Genomic DNA, 13792 nt, shown 5'->3' on the forward strand with positions numbered 1-13792 from the left:
ATATGAAAATTTTGTAAAGACTTTAGTTCTACACAATCAACCCGAACAAGTGATAGTTGACAATATTTCCACAATATTTTCATGCAACACGCTGACTGCCGAACAATCATCCCCTAAAAATCCCACCCAATTCTAACGAAGTTCGGTTTAAGCGTCTATATTATATGAGAAAAAAGAATTTTAAGGAACCTAATACTTTATACTGATGATAATAATCTGCTACAGTCAGATACAAAAAAGCAAAGCCCACGTTCACTTCCAAATGTTTGCTCCACCTCAGGAACTGTCCCGCGCCGAAATAATGAATCAGAATCGAGGATCTCATCGAACGTGAATTATTCAGGATTAAGACGCTTAAGATATTTCGATGTTGTCAGAGAGGCGTTGCTGGAAACCGACGCAAAGCAACGAGTGCTAATAATCTGAACCTGGAAACCGCATCGTTCGGGGGACAGCTGCAGACAATGAAATATGCATCTCGTATTAAAACTTTGTGTCGCGCGGACGGCTGAATGAAATCCGTGAAGGATTGATCATCAGAGACCGGAGCGCTCGCGGAGCGTCGTAAATTATGATAGATACGCGCGGAGTGAGCCGCGCCCGGAGAGAAAGGGTTACAGGTTAGGTGAATATGCCAAGGGCCCTTTCTGGCTGGCTCTGATGTGGTCTGCAGCCTGAGCTTAATAACCGTTGGCCCTCGGCCTCCTCAAACAAACGTTTCTAACCATTACTCGCCTCTTAGCCTCTGGCGCCGAAAACTCTCCGCGATGACATGCATAGGAAAAGAAGACAATGCGAGGAATTTCGAAACTTGCCCCTGACATGACACACTGATCGACCATCTCTGCCAAACGATTTGAAGAAAAGCTGAGCTCGTTGTAAATATAGTTATATCAATACGATAAATATAAATATCGCGTTACATATTTTTCAAATCCTGTTCAGGTTATATACTTTTTGTTCGGACTTGAAACCATTGAGTTTCATCACTGTGGATTAGATGAAAACAGTTCGGTCGTTGGTGTTGGTAATTAATTGTTTGATTGTTGTGTATTTAGTCAGCAGTGGCGGGGGGGGGGGGCAGGCAGTTTAATTAAAAGCATCAGTTGGTAGGATCAAAGAAAAATGCGAGAAACTACCGTTTGCGTAAAAAGTCTCGCAACACCGCGAATTCCGGGATCGTATTAGCGCAACATATCCGGCAACATATCGGGTTGTCGAGTCTCGCAAGGAACTTGCGGACCCGTTAACGAAGAAGTGCATCGCCGGTGGATCGTTGGTTGAAAAAAAAAAGAACGGGGAAAAAATGTAAACGGTCGGCGAGCGAATCAAATGAACGCGGCCGGAAGCATCGCGGTTGGTAAAAAAACGGGGTTGATACGTGTCGAGAGGTACTCCGGTATTAAAAACGCGGGCAACAGTCACGAGGAACGAGGTACCGGATTATATCGTTGCCCCGAGCACAGTCGTGTGTAGGAGGCAATGCAAGAAGAGCCATGAAGAGGCGGGGGTGGGCGGCGAGTGGCTCATCGACTGGTACAGGCTAGTACCGATATTACCCTGCACCCCCAAACCAGCCAACTAGCGAGGCAGAGAAAGGGAGAGAACCAGTGTAGAGGAACTAGACTCTCACTCTGTGTACGTGTGTCTGTACATGTACAAGAAAGATAGAGAACAAAGGGTGGCGGAAAGTGAGAGAGAGAGAGAGAGAGGGAGAAGCAGAGAGGAACATGTAAGCTCGCGTAGGTATCCACTTCCCTTCCGCGATCAATTAATTCCGGACACTAATGCTTTTCTAAAGACACACACCTAGCCAGGCTTACCACTCGGATAACCAACAACTATTCCTAGAGCCGTCCGTCCGAACCATCGAATTACACGTCACGCGATTCCATCGCAACTGAGCCGCGTTTCCCTCTCGACGGCTTCCATCCTGACAGGAAAGGCTATCGGATATAAATTGGGTAACACTTTTTGAATGGCATCCGGGCTCGAAACGTCGAATCGACGAGTTACACCTACACCCTGTTGACCAGCTGCTATTAAACCCTATGGATCCTTTACACCTCTTCGAGACACGAATTTAGATCCGTTCCCGGTGTTTCGTCGCGTCGATCAAAGAAGAAGTGTCAGATCTCACGGGCCTAAGGCGATTCTATTTGAAGATAACAAGTGAAACCAAACCAATAAAATTTTCTTAGCCGACACTTCGTTGTCGAAAATTTACGAGAAGTAGAATTGATTGGTTATGATCAGACTCGGCAAACGATCTCCATCCAACAGCACGCGTAACCGCCAAATATTCATTCTTAATTTTCTCGAAAACGAAGCATATTTATACTTAATTTTGCAAATAGAAAGTATAAGAAACTTCTAAATTGTGTGATCAAGAATCCAGCCACAGAAAAATTCTACAAGAATATGCACCGTTTAAATAACAGTGTCAAAATTTTTGAAAAATATCCAGGCCACAATAAGCCATCTTTTTGGGGGAAAACACAGCGTAGGGTCGACCGATTGCGGCGCGGAGAATTTGTTCGAAAGTTATTAGCATGTTCCAATTTCCGAGCGACTTTTCCCGGCAAACCGCGCCGACCCTCTCACGATAAAATCCGTGGCAGTCCGATATCCTCGAGTCAACGATATTTCCTGGAGGCGTGGGCTAGATTCGTTCGGGAGATGCGCATTCCCAAGGCACAATAAATCATCATCCCGTCCCTGTCTCGCCCACACCCTCTCTATTTTCGGAAAATCGACGACGGCTCCCCACCGTAATAGGCACCTATCTGCACGTTACTCTACGACTACGGGGCCGGCGAACTCTCTCTCTCTCTCTCTCTTACTCTCTCTGTCTCTCTCTTACTCTCCGGAGTATTCTAATTGTGAGAGACAGTCCCGGGAAAATACTCGACGGAAGTTTCCGCCGGGTTCGCTTCGCCGGCATATCGCCGGTATTTCAATGTGCCACCAACACTATCCTGCCTGCTACCGACGCGACGCGGCAAGTCTTACCTTCTAGGTAACACCTACGCCGTTTCCCACCCACCGAGTCCTCCGCGGCGGAATTAATTCCGAAAGCAAAATTAAGTACCTACGAGAGCTGGTAAATACAGTCGCCGGTAGGTTCCAACCCTGGCTGGAGACTGAAGGTAAACCCCGGGGCTCGTGTCCTACTTCAGCCTGCCACAGGATGCATGATTTTCGTCGAATTTTATGTAGTAACATCTGTGTTCCTACTTTTAAGATATCATTTTTACAGACACCGTACTGTGCGCTATCGACAGAACATTTTTGAGAGTGTAAGGGAACGTTCTTAGTATTCTAAAGTGACATCATTTTTGTAAATATTTTGCTATGCACTATTGGCTTAACACTTTTAAGATCATAAGGGAACGTTCTCTTAGAACAGCGATTTAAAATGACATCATTTTGATGAACATCGTGCTATGCACTGCTCGTAGAACATTTTTGAGAGTGTAAGGGAACATTCTTAGCATTCTAAAGTGACATCATTTTTATAAATATTTTGCTATGCATTATTGGCTTAACACTTTTAAGATCATAAGGGAACGTTCTCTTAGAACAGCGATTTAAAACGACATCATTTTGATGAACATCGTGCTATGCACTGTTCGTAGAACATTTTTGAGAGTGTAAGGGAACATTCTTAGCATTCTAAAGTGACATCATTTTTGTAAATATTTTGCTATGCATTATTGGCTTAACACTTTTAAGATCATAAGGGAACGTTCTCTTAGAACAGCGATTTAAAATGACATCATTTTTATGAACATCGTGCTATGCACTGTTCGTAGAACATTTTTGAGAGCGTGAAAGGGCGTTCGCTTAGAGTAGAGTCTGACGTAGACGTAATTGGACGCTAGCAGCGCGGAATTCAACAGTGTTTTCGATTCCGCCGATTACCCGACATGTTTGGTGACAGCCACGTCGCCAAATTCTTTGATAATGCGCGCACCATCGTCGGGGCTTTTGAGAAGTTCCCGAAAGTGACGTTGATCCCTCTCCCGTTACTCGTTGCGAATGTCGCTCACAATTAACCGTCCCCGAAGGATCTGCCAGCGAGGAAGAACAGAACGGAAGGAGTACCGAGAAAATAGAGGAGAACAAAACGAAGACCGGGCGAGCAAGATAGGGGTACGAAGTGACTGCTACTTGACGGCGCATCTTACATGACAGTCTTTGTGCTATCGGGTAACTTCTTCCTGCCAATCCTTTCGTCTCCCGCGTTTTCGTTCGTTCCGAGAGTTCTCCTTCTCGAGTTGTTTCGCGGAAGTAGTTGCGACGAATGAAAGCGGGAAAAGTGTCGCCGGCAAAGTCAACACAGACCTCGTCAGCGTAATCGTCCATCCTTGAAAAAGCTCAATCACGCTCTTAAATGATTAATAGAGCATCGAGACTGAGAAGGCACGGAAATTTCTAAAGTAGTCCAAGACTATTGGCATCGTTGGGCAGCCTTTGGCACCGTTGTCGGATTAATCACGGACCTCTACTACGTCCATTCGGACGCGCTTCTATTATCCAAATGAAATATTTTACATGGGGACAAATTTTAAATTTCGCTTTCTTCGTGCAGCGTTACGTTATAGATCCGTGCCACTTATTATCGGTAGTGTAAGCAGTCGCGCCAGAAACCTACGTCCACTTAATTATTTATCGAAAGTACTTCCTGCACGCCTCAAATTGTAGACACAGTACGACATGTCCGTCGTTTGCATACCCGGAAACGTGTTACAGTCAATGAAATAGGGAAACATCGATCGGCCGACACGTTTCAGATAATTTTCCGGCACTTATAGCCACCGTTAGCCATAACGTTGCGTAATTGGAGACCGTGATCGAAATAAACAATTGGCTTTGTTTTCCCCAGGTGAAATCGTGTCGATCAGTGGTTTACAGACAGGTGCGCGAGACAACAACGGTCGTCCATCTTTCTTCCCCGCGTTAATTTTGCACCAACACACTTTTCGACACATTCGCCGACGCTCAGCCACCGTCTGAGAAGACCGTGAATGCCCAAACGAAGGTGGTTGCGCCGTAGGCAGGGACAGCTCATTAATATTTAGACGTATTTTGAGCGGCGAGCCACCACCGCCATCGCCATCACCGTCGCTAACTCCGGCACCATCGTCGTCGTCATCGTCGCCGACGCCTTTATACATAATTATACGCGCGAGATTGGCGAGTGTCGGGCGAGCATCGTCTAAAGATTACTCGCACACCCTGCCTCGCAAAATTTTCGCCACGCAATTCGACGCGACCCTCCAGCCCCTTCCAAATAACAATTCTTTGCATCCAAGCCGTAGCAATTCGTCACTTTTATTTTTATTCACGTCGATTTTATTATTTTGTCAGCAACAAAGGTAAAATTTGATTTTAAAGACATCCCTCTGGTACTCTATTTGCAACCCCGTAACATACAACATCGAGTCAGGCTCGTGACGAAGTCAATCACTTCCTTCACTTTTATTTATAAAAGCTCGTCACTTTTATGTTTATTTTCGTCGATTTTATTATTTTGTCAGCAACAAAGGTAAAATTTGATTTTAAAGACATCCCTCTGGTACTCTATTTGCAACCCCGTAACATACAACATCGAGTCAGGCTCGTGACGAAGTCAATCGCTTCCTTCACTTTTATTTATAAAAGCTCGTCACTTTTATGTTTATTTTCGTCGATTTTATTATTTTGTCAGCAACAAAGGTAAAATTTGATTTTAAAGACATCCCTCTGGTACTCTATTTGCAACCCCGTAACATACAACATCGAGTCAGGCTCGTGACGAAGTCAATCACTTCTTTCGAGTCAAAATAAAATTCTGTTCTCTTGTCATCGATGCTCAAGCAATAAAGTAAGTCCAAAACTAAAATAAATATAAACTTCCTTCTCTTTTTACCAGTTTATCGAGCACGAGGAAATTCTAATAATTTCAGGTATAAACGAAATCAAGGAAAAACCTATTCCAATTATTAATAGAATTTTATTTGAGTTAAGCTTCGAGATTCTAAACTACAGAAGTTGTATTTTGTACAAAAATATCATGGTCTAGTGGTAGTTATATTTAGTATACCAACGTTTTTGTCAATGATTGTACAACCTCGTAACTCGGTGAACGTAGTACGAATTTGTTTTCGCCGTTCTATTTCTGTTGGCCGTTCATTAAATTTTTAGCTATCTTCAGGATTTTTTATTGAGCTGAATCTTGAATAAAACTTGATAGATAATGATTTTGTACGAGTTAGTGTTCGAACTGATAAATTGAGGGTGAGTGTGGAAGATTTCATGGAAGTTCCCTTAGTAATCCCAATGCGGAAGAAATCACTGAATTATTTATTCTGATACGACATGATTGGAAGGTAGGAGAGATACGCGCGATAGAAGAGAGAGAGAATATAACAGTCTGGAAAATAGAAGTACGGCGGAAATCAATATTTGCGAGCTGCCGTTTTAAAATAGACGTTGTACGGAAACATGTATATACACAGTTAGTAAAGTTCTTACCTGCAATTTGCAACGAGATCCAACAAAGCATTACGTGCTACTGTAATTCAGTAATTGTGTCTCATTATTGGAAATGTGTCACTCGAATAACCAGTGAAAAAGAATTTGACTTACAATTAGAATTAAAAAAAAATAAATCGAATACTGACGGAGTAAATTTGTGCTTCTTTAAGGTCACTTAAATGACAATGGAGATAATTATAATTGACCCGTCTAACATTCAATATTAGCCACTATTGTCTCGCTCACAGGCAGAGCTTCACAAAACGTTAAAATATACTGAAAAGGAGGAATCGTTCAATCAAGAAGTTTCGATAATAGACGAAAATAGTTTGGCTACCGCCTTTAGGACCGTTCCCCATGTAATTTCCCGTGATCATGTCTTATTCACTTGGTTGCTGTTAATTAACCCTTTCCCGTGCCTCCCCAGCGCCAGAAAATGTTGATGCAGGATAAAGCAGATAGACTCGAGGGAGCTCAGATATTCTTGTCCGCGACAGCGTCGAACTTTTCGATCTTAAAAACGTCAATGTTTGCGCAAATACAGGCAAAACAAACTTCGACGTATAAAATCAATTATTACTGGAACTGTGAATGACCTCAAGATATTTTAAACGTAATACCTAACAAGCATTCACACGTCGTTTAATCGAACATCACAGCGTTTCTACATTTATTCGCTAAAATCGAATAGTTAGCGAATAGATTTACTTGTTATTTGGATAATGTTAGATATTTTCATTATGGAAAAGTCTCTAGATCACTCATTGATTACGACACGTCGCCAGAACAGTCTCCGAAGAGTCGTTCAAATCACCAAGTTTATTCCTCCGAAATCGGATAATTCAGAACCCACCGATTTAGCGACTGCGCGCTGAATGCTTGCCAATTCCCAGCAACTAAATAACGTTCTAAAACCCCGTGAACATTGGCTCCTATCAAACAGCTGCAATTTGACCGATAATAAAGGAATCTTGGCAACAGCTCTATTCGATTGCTCCGGAATAATCACTTCTCAGAGAATGCAGCGTGACTAACATTTCCACTCGCACACGGTTATTCATTACCGGTTGCCAGACTCTCATTTGGCTCCCGTTGATCAGCCAGACAGTTCAGATTCAAGAATCGACGTCCAAATGTTTGCAACATCCTACCTAACTCGCAAGACAACACGTATCCTTCTCGAAAACTTCTTTTCTCCATCCCCATTTTAATCCAACCACTATTTTCTCAAGTCCGCTGATTGTATAATCAACAAAACTAACTATCAACGAACTACTCATGCGAAATCAAGGACACTTCAATGATTCGAAAGGGGGTGGTCAGGTTCGTTCAAAAAGTGAGTGACAAGCCTGTTGAAACATTCCACAAGTGAACTAGAATTTTTGCTTCTCTTGTTACAGTAATCAAAGTGAAGAATGACCCTTGAGAATATTGAGTTAGGGGCTCGGTTTATGGGAAGATCGAGTGGATCGCGCAGAATGCACCAAGCTAGCGAGTTCGGTTCCTTCAAAAAGTGAGCAAGGAACCACCCGGAAAAATGAACTACATTTATTTCGGATTGTTTTCCTTCTCCTCTCGTTGCAGTGATAAAAATCGAGGATGATCCTTGAGGGGATCGAGACAGGGGCACGATTTGAGGGAAGATCGACAGGATCGCGTGGAAAGCGGCTCGCTGGCGAGCTCGGCTTTCTTTTCTAAGGTTCCTAATCGATTGCCACGGGTTTTAAAGTTTATGCCGCCAGCACGGTGGTCCCCTTTCGCGCCCTCGAGCCGTTCTTCCGTTCGGTTCGCAAAGCCGTCGGCGGCAGGACGAAAAGAAGGAGAAACGGAGAGCAGGACAAGAAGAGAAGGCCGAGGACCGAGAGGAAGCACGCAGCCGGTGGAGAAACAGTGAGACGTCGGGAGGCGCGCAGAGGGAGGGGGCGGTGGAGGCCGAGGGGGCGAAGTCTGTAAATTTTCTTACATTTTATGAGCCATCAGAATTTCATAACCTCGAGCCAGTCCGCGTGGTACTTTGCACGGGAAAAGTTTCCGTTGGCTCGGTTCTCTTACCCGGCCGTTCTCGCCGCTCCTTTCTTCCCAGTTTTTCGCTCCCGCGACCACTTCCTCGCAGCAGAAAGAGAATAGAATCGGAAACAACCGAGGTAGATTGCAGCGCGACCGATGCACGCAGGAATGTGGAAGAAGCGCCGCGAGATTATGGTCTTTGAAGATACCGTTCCTCCCTCCCTGACTTCCCACCCCTTGACTTCCTCCGTGGCTTTCAGCTTCCTCTTTCATTTTGGAACCGGAGGAACGCACGGGAGCGATGAAATTGGTTGCAGGAACCATGAGAACGGACATTTTTCGCTTTCAAGAAAGTCGGAGCGATATATTATTTGCTGAGGTGCTGGATTCTTTGAGAAAACTACTTTGAATATCGGTCTTGTGACGGGATATGTTAGAACGTTGTAAATACGATGATTCGGGTATTTAAATGTTGTTGAGATACTATTCTAAAGTCATACATGGTATTCAGCCTTTGTGTCGAGTTTCGTTGTTCACAGTTCAATCAGGTTTGAATAAATTGATTCTTCATCGACAGTTCATATTGTACTATTACTTAAATTGACACTATTATTAAGAACTTACAAAGATTGAGATTCGTGTGTGTACTGAAAATATTCAGCTCCAATACTAAGCAATTATGGCCAAAAAGTGGAAGCATTCTATCTGTGTACGAAGCAGAAAGACCGAGTAATGGTCAGACACGTTAGGCAGCTTCGAAGCACAAGTACATAAACATGTTTCAAACGTAACAGTCTCGCAACCATGTTCATTTTCAAAAATGCTAATGAAAAGGATGCAATCCTCTACGCAAGTACATCGTGTAGTAGAAGACTACGACATTCTGCGGAAAATGAAAATGAAACAGGCCAACAGATCTGCTACTAAATATTCTAAGGACTTTAAAAGAGGTTTAAACAACGGTGTAAAACAGCGCAAAGTCTGGTTTCTAATCGACGATGTTTCCAAGGTGTCAAAAAGTTAATGCAAATCGTTCGTCTAATCGTTTTTCCCAGCTAGTCTCCATTTGTTACAGCATCAACTCGCACGGATAATGGCGGCGTATTAATTGCACGCACATGTACGCGGCACAATGGGAACAATGCGCTTGACGATCAATGAGCGACGAAGAGTATTAACGCGGCGTTTCTATAACGCTGCCGCGGCATTCTCTCATTGACGGTGTCACTTTCTCCTTCGATTCATTGATTCGTTTGCCGTACGCGTTTGCCTCCCTATCGGCGTCGCTATTCGTCATTTCGCGGCGACTTCTCTGCCGCGAGTCCCCCGTTTCGTTTTATCTCCGGCGACAGGCTGTCTCCGCTCCGCTTCGACGATTTTCGGCGGCTCGCCGATTAGCCGAGTATACGTATAATACGCGTGACCACCACCATAGTAATCCCTCGACGAAATGGTCGCGTGTTCCGCGGGTCCCGCACTCGCGTGACTGCGTGCTTAAATGGCTTGACGTGCTTGACGCGGCCACGTCGATCGCGGACTCGTTAACTCGTATCTGCCCGACGAGTTCCTTCTTTCGACGCACACACTGTTTCCTTCTTTGGCTGCGGCCGCGCTACGCTGCACGAGAACCGATCTCGCATTAGCCGCATGGAAATTGATTCAGGAAGTTCCCGGGGATCCCCGAGTTTCGTGTTGTCTCGCTCGGTGTTGCTGCTTTTGCCGTTCTTGATCGTTCTGGACAGTGGTATGCAGCCTTTCAGCCTAATACCGCTGAACTTTTCAGGGTTGCGTTCGATCCTGCAAATTGCGCGTTTGCCTGGCAAATTTTTTCTTATTCTACAATCTGGAATCGTTCTGCCCACTTCAAAGGAAATCAGTTACAGAGATTAGTCACTGTTCCTGTGCACGACCGGCTAATTCTACTGACAACGAACCTCTTAATGTATATCTTGTTCTAATACAAGAGACTGTTTTTATATTCTCCATGTCTAGCAGGGAACTGTATAAACACGATTGAAGTGGAAATGTCTAGCAATAGTCAGACATAAGTGATCGAATGCAAGTAATGAAGAACGATACCGAAATTTCTGTACTCGGATCCTTTTACGAAATCGAGCCTAGTCTACGGCAAGTTGAGAATCGTTCGATAAAAATTGTTAAACAAATTCATGAATGTAATAAAAAGCGTAAGAGAAATGTGGAAAGTATTTTCGGATATTGCGTGGTAAATTGACAGAGTAACCAATGAGGGAACGGAGTGTTTCGTTGGTCACTGTGAAAAATGGCGGTGGTAAACTTTGCCGAGGAGATCCGGTGCACTTTTTTGTCCATCGAAACGAATTCACGAGCATCCCCCGTAATAGCCGTGGCCGGTTTGCTCCCGTCTCTTTCTTCCGTTGAAAATTGCTTCGCAAGATAGGCTGCGAGTGGGCGGTTCTCGATGCCGTGCAAGCGCCGAGAATAGAATAAAGGTCGTCCTTGCCAGACGATGAAAGCGCAGACCGGCGAGTAGAAAAGCTAAGAGACGCGCTCGTCGGCCATGTTGTCAGAAAAGTTTCGTCCTCCCTCTTAAATATAAATATATACGCGAGAGTCGGAACGATAAAGCGCCTTCCTCCGGTGACTTCCACGTAGCTATAGTCCGCATTATCTTGCGGGAACATTTCTGCACGGTCTCCGGGTGATTGAGAGACTACCATAAACGCTGGATGCCGTGAAAGCGCGAAATACTGCCAAGAAAAGCTTAATTGCAAGCTCGGTGGAAAATACTACGAACTGAGTCTCGAAAAGGAAAATATTATCAAAAAGACAAACATTCTAGACATCCCAACTTCCTAGAAAACAGTTTTAACGTTCGGTATCTTTTTTACATTGTCTTCGATTGTTATTGGGAATTTTTGTTTCGTGTAGCTCTGTGAGTGGAATGTTATGAGTATTTTTAAAAATTGAATATTCCGTGAGGGTAGTTTTTTAACGTTATTGTGTCTTTTTGATGAAATTCGTGATAATTAGTGGGAAATGTTTATCTTTGATTTTTAGATATTGTTTGGCAATAGGTCCTGTTTAAAATGTTGCTTATTCTCCTTTTGATAGCAGCTTCTAAACGACCGAGAATTATCTCGTTCACGTCAATATAACTTGGACCGCATTAGGTGCGCGTGTATCCCGAGGTCTTTATCTCCCTTCATCGCGAAACAGTTTCGCCCAATCGGCACTGGCAACACGCGCCACGAAATAATTGCAGTCATTCCGAACCATTCGGTTTATTGGCCGAGATAATCTCATCGCCTCCAGTCCACGTTTTATCCATTTTGTCGTGGTGCGTGACGTCCGACCGACTTAGAACATTTTCTCGATCATAAAGACGTTTCCCAAGAACCGACTTCCGTAACGAAAACAATGTTCTCTTAATGAACACACTATCGACTAGAAATTCAAGCTATTCATCCATAAAGAGTCGTTGGTTTGTCTCAGCTTAAAACTAAATGAAGAATTAGTGCTTGTACAACATCTTCAAACAGTAATCAAGAATTAAACGATTGAAAATTTTCCTAAGCAAACTCTCTTAGCAAACGTAAACATAAACAGATTCTATCTGAATTGAACGCAGCTGCGATTAATTAATCGCCAAACCAAGAACTGTATTTTGTAAACACTAAAATGAGCCTTTTCTATCCATCCAGCGTCTCTTCCTAAACAAGTTCTATTCAGGAAACTAAAGGAAAATGGCATGAACGAGGACTAGAATTCAATTTCACCCGAGAATCGATCGGATCATTGGAACACACTTTTCGGAATCAGCGTCGAGGTCTGTTCGAAAGCAACGATCACCAAGATCCAAGAGAAGCGAATGGAAACGAGATCCCGAGCGTTTATGGTGCACGGGTACACGGTTCCCCTGCACAACGGAGCAGAAGCAGTAGAAGTGTCCGACAATGTTCAGCCAAACAGCACGATTGAACGAACGACGCGGCGCGGCGCGGCGGCGAATGCGAGCGAACGAGGTTGGAGGCACACGCGTACACGTATGGTGCCAGTTCACCGCGACGAGACGGCCGGCGATATTTCACCAAGGCAAATCGGGTGAAACGGTTCAGAAAGGATCGAATCATCCGCGTTTTGATCGAGCGATCCGAGCACACCCCACTGTCGTTGTCTTTATCTTTTATCCCGGGCTGGTCCCTTTCTTCCTGACTCTCTACCTCGCGCACAGGTGTTTACCCGACCGTGCACGCCCGACACACTACTCTTTCCCCTTTTCTTCCCCCCGACTGTTCGTACGATCATCGCCGGATTTATCTCTCATCGAGCGGAAAACAATCTGTTGCCGATTCGCAGGACACGGGACGATCGGCCGAAAAACCAACGGACTTTGCACTTTAGCGTATGACCACCATCGACGAGAGATCGAAAGTTTCCGTAGGCGATCGTGTTAATGAAACGGAACGTTCACCAGGAGCGCACCAATCACAAGAGACCCACCGGACACAGTGGTGGTTGGACAACGATGAATAACAGAAAGAAAACCATGTTGCTCCTACTTACTGTAAGATCGCGGCAAAATCGGTCGACCGAACGACCGAACCACCTGGCTGGTCCCCTCCTCCTCGCGGCGATATCACACCTGCCGTGTCCGCGCTCGTGTCCAGATGAGCGCAATCAATCGGTTCGGTTCCGCGGAGGGTTTGGGACGCGTACCCGCGCGGAAATCCTCGTGGAAAATCCTCGGCCGTGGATATCCTCGCAGTCGGTCGTACGTAACGATCCCCGCTCATGCCGTGAGAATCTCTCGCGGCCACTTGTCTTGGGCAGCCGCCAGGAGCTGCGGGGGCTTCAGAGAGAGGAGGAAAGGCCGACGCTCACGCTGGAACAGGCGGGAGGAGGAGGATGGCGAGGCGGATGAGAAGGAGGAGGAGGAGGAGGAGGTGGTGATGGCAGAGTAGGAGGAAGAAGGTGGATAGTGGTGGTGTGCTGGCTCTGGAGGTAGCGGTGATTCCAACCTCGCGGAGAAAGGGGGATGAGGAGAGTCGCAGGAGGTAACGCGAGTGAGAGGGCGGAGGTATTCTGCCCCACCCGTACTCGCCTCTGATTGGACCACCCCCGCTGGCTCACCCCGGCCGTCCCTCTACCCCTCCTGTCCCCCAGCTTCTCTTCGTCCTCAGAGTCCTCCTCTTCCTCTTACACCTCTTCCTACTCCTCCCTCGACCCCCTCCCGCTTCTCCGCCGCCTCCTACTGCTCCTCGTCATCCACCTCATCCACATA

The 13792-nt window shown here is 45.2% G+C and overlaps 1 protein-coding gene across 2 annotated transcripts in view; it reads right to left on the reverse strand.

Moving 5' to 3' along the window:
• The window catches only part of LOC143352728 (uncharacterized), a 242042-nt gene that overhangs the window by 220312 nt on the left and 7938 nt on the right, over window positions 1-13792 (reverse strand). The window contains exon 1 of one of the 2 annotated variants that reach the window (XM_076785460.1): window positions 13075-13136. The exons of the other annotated variant lie outside the window; for it this stretch is intronic. The gene's annotated coding sequence lies outside the window, so the exon portion shown is untranslated. Of the gene's footprint in view, window positions 1-13074; window positions 13137-13792 lie in introns of those variants that run through there. 2 annotated transcript variants of the gene reach the window in all.

The sequence above is a fragment of the Halictus rubicundus genome, chromosome 3, assembly GCF_050948215.1.
Source record: "Halictus rubicundus isolate RS-2024b chromosome 3, iyHalRubi1_principal, whole genome shotgun sequence".
Lineage (NCBI taxonomy): Eukaryota > Metazoa > Arthropoda > Insecta > Hymenoptera > Halictidae > Halictus > Halictus rubicundus.